This window comes from Bidens hawaiensis, unplaced genomic scaffold, assembly GCF_021521415.1.
Source record: "Bidens hawaiensis isolate Kalapana, Puna unplaced genomic scaffold, B.hawaiensis_p1.1 tig00029388_1, whole genome shotgun sequence".
Taxonomy (NCBI): domain Eukaryota; kingdom Viridiplantae; phylum Streptophyta; class Magnoliopsida; order Asterales; family Asteraceae; genus Bidens; species Bidens hawaiensis.
In genome coordinates, this window is record NW_027494872.1 from 164452 (window position 1) to 169922 (window position 5471).

Genomic DNA, 5471 nt, shown 5'->3' on the forward strand with positions numbered 1-5471 from the left:
GCGAAGTTAGTGATTAGGGCGAAGTTGTACTCAACTTCTCCATATGGCTAACTTCGCCTGCACATGAAAATCAAACCTAAGTGTTCAGGCGAAGTTGGGAATGCAAAGTTAACATAAAAGTAATCATAACTTCGCTCATGGTAAAAGGCGAACTTATGATCTGCTACGTCAATATTCTAACTTAGACCGTGTGTTGGGCAGATATGGCTGCTGTGGCAGGGGCTGGTGGTGCTGGCGGTGACGAAGGTGGTGACAACAACCGACAGTTCTTTCCGGGTCACAACATGTATATCACTTTGGATCGGGATGCTTGTGGAGTCGACGACTATCGCGAGATCATATCCTTCCTCGTTCGCTCACGTATTTTTCACGCCATCACTACTACTCTTCCCATTTCTCTACCAAATATTGAAGATTTTTGGCGAACAGTAGAATATGACTGTAGAGTTGATCCTCCGGTCATGCGCGCTACTGTGAATAATCAGGTGGTACAGTTCTCTGCAAATCAAATCAGAGTCGCTTTGCAGTTCGGGGCTGAAACTATAGATGATCCAAAAGATTTTCCGGCTCCATTCAGAGATGGTGCATTTCTACGTATGGGCTATTCGGGTCCATTGGGTGACACACAAAGGAGAAAGGGATTTTTAGTGGATCAGTGGCGTTTTCTGAGGCACGTGATGATAGTGTGCATGTCGGGTCGTAAAGCTGGTACTGACGGTATGTGGGCAACGATGCAATCTGCAATGACTGCCCTGACTTACAACAAGCCCTACAGCTTTAGTCAGATGGTGTTTTATGAAATTGATCGTCAGAGACGTGCGGTCGCCAGGGAAAGATTTTTAATGTACCCGAGGTTTTTACAGATGATTTTGAATCATGCAGCCCCTACGCTGCCTCAACGACGTCCTTTCCGTTATGTTGAGAGTGTAAGTAAGAGAATCTTTGCGCAATGTAGATCGTCAAGTGCTCGTAGCAAACCAGAGCTTCGTCCGCGGCACACTGCATTGTTCGGTTATTTGGTGAACCCTGCTTATATTGCTCCTCAAGGAGATGAATTTCGAGACCCGGCACCGCAACAGGCTATTGTTCCTCAACCACCTCCTGTGGTTCAACCACCACCTGTGGTACAGCAAGCTCTGCCTGCTGATCCTGTTGCGGCTCCGGAAGAACAGGTTGATCTTGAAGCCGCTTTTGGTGGTCAAGGGTTCTTTGACATGGAACAAATTGATCCAGCTGCTGAGGTTCAAGCCCCAGTAGCTGAGGCTTCTGGTGTGAATGTTTCTTTGGTTGCTACGTCTGTAGCGGATTCTGAGAGAACCGATTCTGACTCCTCCACTGATGATATCGTTGAAGCACAACAGATTCTGGTCAGACAAGAAAGAATACAGGGCAAGAGAAAGAGAGACTCGGATGACAGTGAATCTGACTATGAGGAGGAGTTAGACAAGTTGATACGAAGATCAAGAAAGGTCAGAGCTGGTGAAAGCTCAAGGGTGGTTCGTTTCTCTCCACCCTCATTATCTGGTATGACTATGGTTACTGCCTCGATGACTGTGACAGTACCGATTACCTCCAGTGTTCCCGTGGTGACAGCGTCATCATTGTTTGGTATTCCACCAATCACGTTTCAGTTTTCGGCTCCGGAGATAGTTTCCTTGCCACCTCCTACTGTTACTCCATCGGAGGTTGTTGCAGGATTTGTTGAGTCAACGTTGGTTGCTACTGCGGGGTTATCTGTCACAATACCACCCGCGGTTACTGTTCATCCTGCTTCTTATACTCCAGCCAGTTTGGGAATATCTCCACCTTATGCTCAAGACGTTTCTCACATGCGTTTTGATTTTGATGCTACCTTGTCTGATTCTGAAAGGATAGCTGCTCTTGAACGGGTAGTTGCTAAACAGTCAAGAATCAATCCAATCCAGACTCAAGCTATCCAGCGGCTTGTAGCAGAAAATCAGATCCAATTGTCCCTCCTTGTTGAACACGGTAAACTATTTGATGCTCTAAAACAGTTCTTAGCATCTCAGGGGGAGACGAGCTGCAAGGGCGACGAGTTGAGAACAAAGAAGAGTCATGATAGAGACGATGATCCCAATGCATCGAAAGGTGCAGGTGGTGAGTTGCCAAGAACTGAACAAACTCTTGGGACGTCCACATCTCAGGGGGAGTCAACTGGTACGGCAGGTGGATCAGGTGGTGAAAATGTAGTGGTTGTTGATGATGAGGAAATGTTGGGTGATGATGATGTGTTAACCATTGATGAGATTGAAAAGATAGGAGAACAGATTGTGATTGATAGTGAGATAGAAGAAGGGGAGATTGTGGATGATAATGTAGAACATGATATCCCAGACATTGACAAGGTGAATGTGAGTCAAGATATGGATGTGTCAGATGAGTCTGAGTGGGAAGAACAACCGAGATGGAAAGAAGGCTACGCTCAGTGGTTTGTTAAGACAAAGAAGCCAGCGGTCCCAACGATGTTCAAAAAGAGTTACAATATCAAGGGGTATGCTGAGTCAAAGAAAGGTATTATTTGTTGGCCGTATGATGAGCAGTTAAAGTTATTTGTGATTAAACGCTTTGATGGGATTCAGTATTTTAAGAGGACGTTGAGATCTCTCAATACCTTGCCTGAGTGTGAGGTGAATGATTTGGCTAAATTGGGATTGATTAATAGGAGTGATGATAATATGGCCAGAATAATTGGGAAGATTGTGTGGAAAGAAAGTGTGAAAGAGAAGAAGTTTGAGCTGTTAAAGCCTCAGAAAGGGAAGCTAGTTGAAGATAAGGAAAGAGGAATGCGACCTGATGGCAAACCTTGGATGGTGATGAAATATAAGCCGATTCGGTGTTTGAAAGAAGTGCCGATGAAGACAATGCCCAAGGATGTTTTAAAGAGTCTCAAGTGGTGGTACGTTGATAGCCAAACAGCTGAAGCGGTTATGGAAGATGAAGACGAGCAGGAAATTTTGAGAGTGTATGATCCCATGCACTTGGTAAATTTGTCTCAAGCTGACTTGCAGGTGCTAAATGATAAGAAGATATTCTATATTCCTGTATGGAAAGATGAAGCCAAGAAGTACCAGAGGGTGGTCTCTGTTTGTGTAAGAGAGGGCGTTCATGCTTGAAGACGGGTGACAAGAGATTTTTGGGATTGCTAGACACGAGAATGAAGATAGAGATATGAAGCTACTGCTAAGGGGGAGTCTGTTGGTGCATAATGTCAGTAGTTCAGTATCTCGTGTTTTGTATGTGTCTGTAATCGTGTTAGATTGTTTGTTTTAGTTTTGAATATGGTTTTACACAAGTTCGCCTGAGATGTAGGCGAACTTGGAGACAAGCGAAGTTATAACAAGTTCGCCTAGTATGTTAGGCGAAGTTGTCGATGTTATTTAAACCTCACTTCGGCTTGGTTTTGAAATGGCTTTTGGAGATGAACGTGTAAGTGATTATCAATATCACGTGGTGTTGCAATACAATCGTGTTTATTAGTATTGTAACGTGTGTTTGTGTTTCGGTTCAACGTATTATGTATCTTACGCTCGTACTGTATTACGAGGGGATTCCACACCCTCGTGTTACGAGATAATCCTGTGTAGATCCGGCTGGGAACCTACAAAAATAAAATGGACCGTTTAGATGGGGATAACGAGTCATGGGGACAGGTACACATGTTTATATCGGCAACCTTATTCCTCCGGTACTGGTGTGAGTTGACCACATATATATAATACACACATAATACTTAGTATATACACATGTCATACGAGTGCCATTATAGAGAGTAACCAGTATGTCCATGATATCAAGAACTTGGTTGTCTCATGCATTTCGAGATCTTAATACCACCACCTGTATGGAGAAATATGACTGTAGAAACCCACATATAATGACCTTTACATGAAAATAAATAAATAAATAAATACTCCCAACCCTACATTATCCCCTAGGAGCCAACTTTGTGCCTTTTCCCTTTCGTTTGTTTAACCAACATTTCAAACCGTGTTTGCCTTGGCCTTTATTATTTTTAACCCTGTGGATGAAATTCGGTATGTCAAGAGTTGTATATAAATAGCTTGTCGATCATAGTACACACTGTACGCATGTCTGGATTCAGTTGTTTGTATATATTGATGTTAGTATTTGTAAAAAAAAAGAAAAAAAAAGAAAGAAAGAAAAAAAGTTGGAAAATCAAAGAAAAGCTCAAAAAGAGTCGATGTTTGAGTTAGTGTCGCTTGTAAATAATAGTGAGTGAGTTGTTTGTTTGAATAAATTGGGTCTCATCCACCAAAAGCTACTAAATAATTCCGCTTTCACACCCTAACCTAAGCCACAGCAAAACTCTTAGTTCTATTCTCTATGCAACCGGTGGGTAATGGGTGGAGATATGACTTGCTTCCAAGCTTTTTTACATTGTGTTCATACTTGGTATAGAGGGCAGAGAGATACTAGCACATTTTTTGCTGGTCCAGATATTAAACCGAGAGGAAAGATATTATATTATGAGGGGTATGACCATGTGTTCCTTAACCGGAAACAAAGTACACTTGTTTGGGCGGTTCCATAGTTTTAAATTGTAACATTAAATTATTTGCTGGGTTATCAACCTTGACAGTTTCAGTTCTCGGGAATTGGGTATGACCTTATACCTCACTAGTATTAATCGTGGTAATTGATGAATTATCGATCGAGGTGTATGTGTTGCATGAGAGTTTGCTTGAGGGCAAGCAAAAGATAAGTATGGGGATGTAATGGTCGGGCAAAAGTCGTGTATATTATTATATTATTTGTATACTTTTAGTTTAAGTATTATATAAAATTTGGTACTTCAAGCGTGTTTATGTGTTTCAGGATACTTGACGTTAAGGACGCTTATCGGGATGAATTACGGGCTTGGAACGAAGATGTAGAAGACTCATAATGATTGGCAAGCTTTCCGATGCAAAATAAATGAAGAAAATGAAGAAAATTCTGTCAGACACCCTTAGCGCGGAGCTAAGGAAGTTTAGAGATACTCTAAAGACTCACATCAGGAAATCAGACTTTAGAGACGCGCAAAAGTCTCACCCCCTGGACTTTAGTGCCGCGCTAAAGTCCTCCACATGGGAAATTAAAACCTAACTCTATTATATTGAGTTTTCAGCCCCCATTCGACCTATCCTTCATTCCTTCAACCAAGTACAAGCCCTAGGACGATTTTGCATCATCCCGAAGACTTCGGTTTGTTCGTTCATCGCATGCTTTCATCCTCTCATCAGATAAGCGAATCCTTCATGATTCCGATGTTAGGCTAAAACCATTGTATTCACTTTAGGCTAGGGTTTTGTGTAAACTAACTTTGATCAGATTCTATGTTTTGAATGAGTATGAACTTGATTGATTGTTTTTAATCTTGTTTTACATTACGAATTGATTGTTTAAACAGTTTATGATTTTGATTGTCAAACTTTGCATCACTTTTCTGG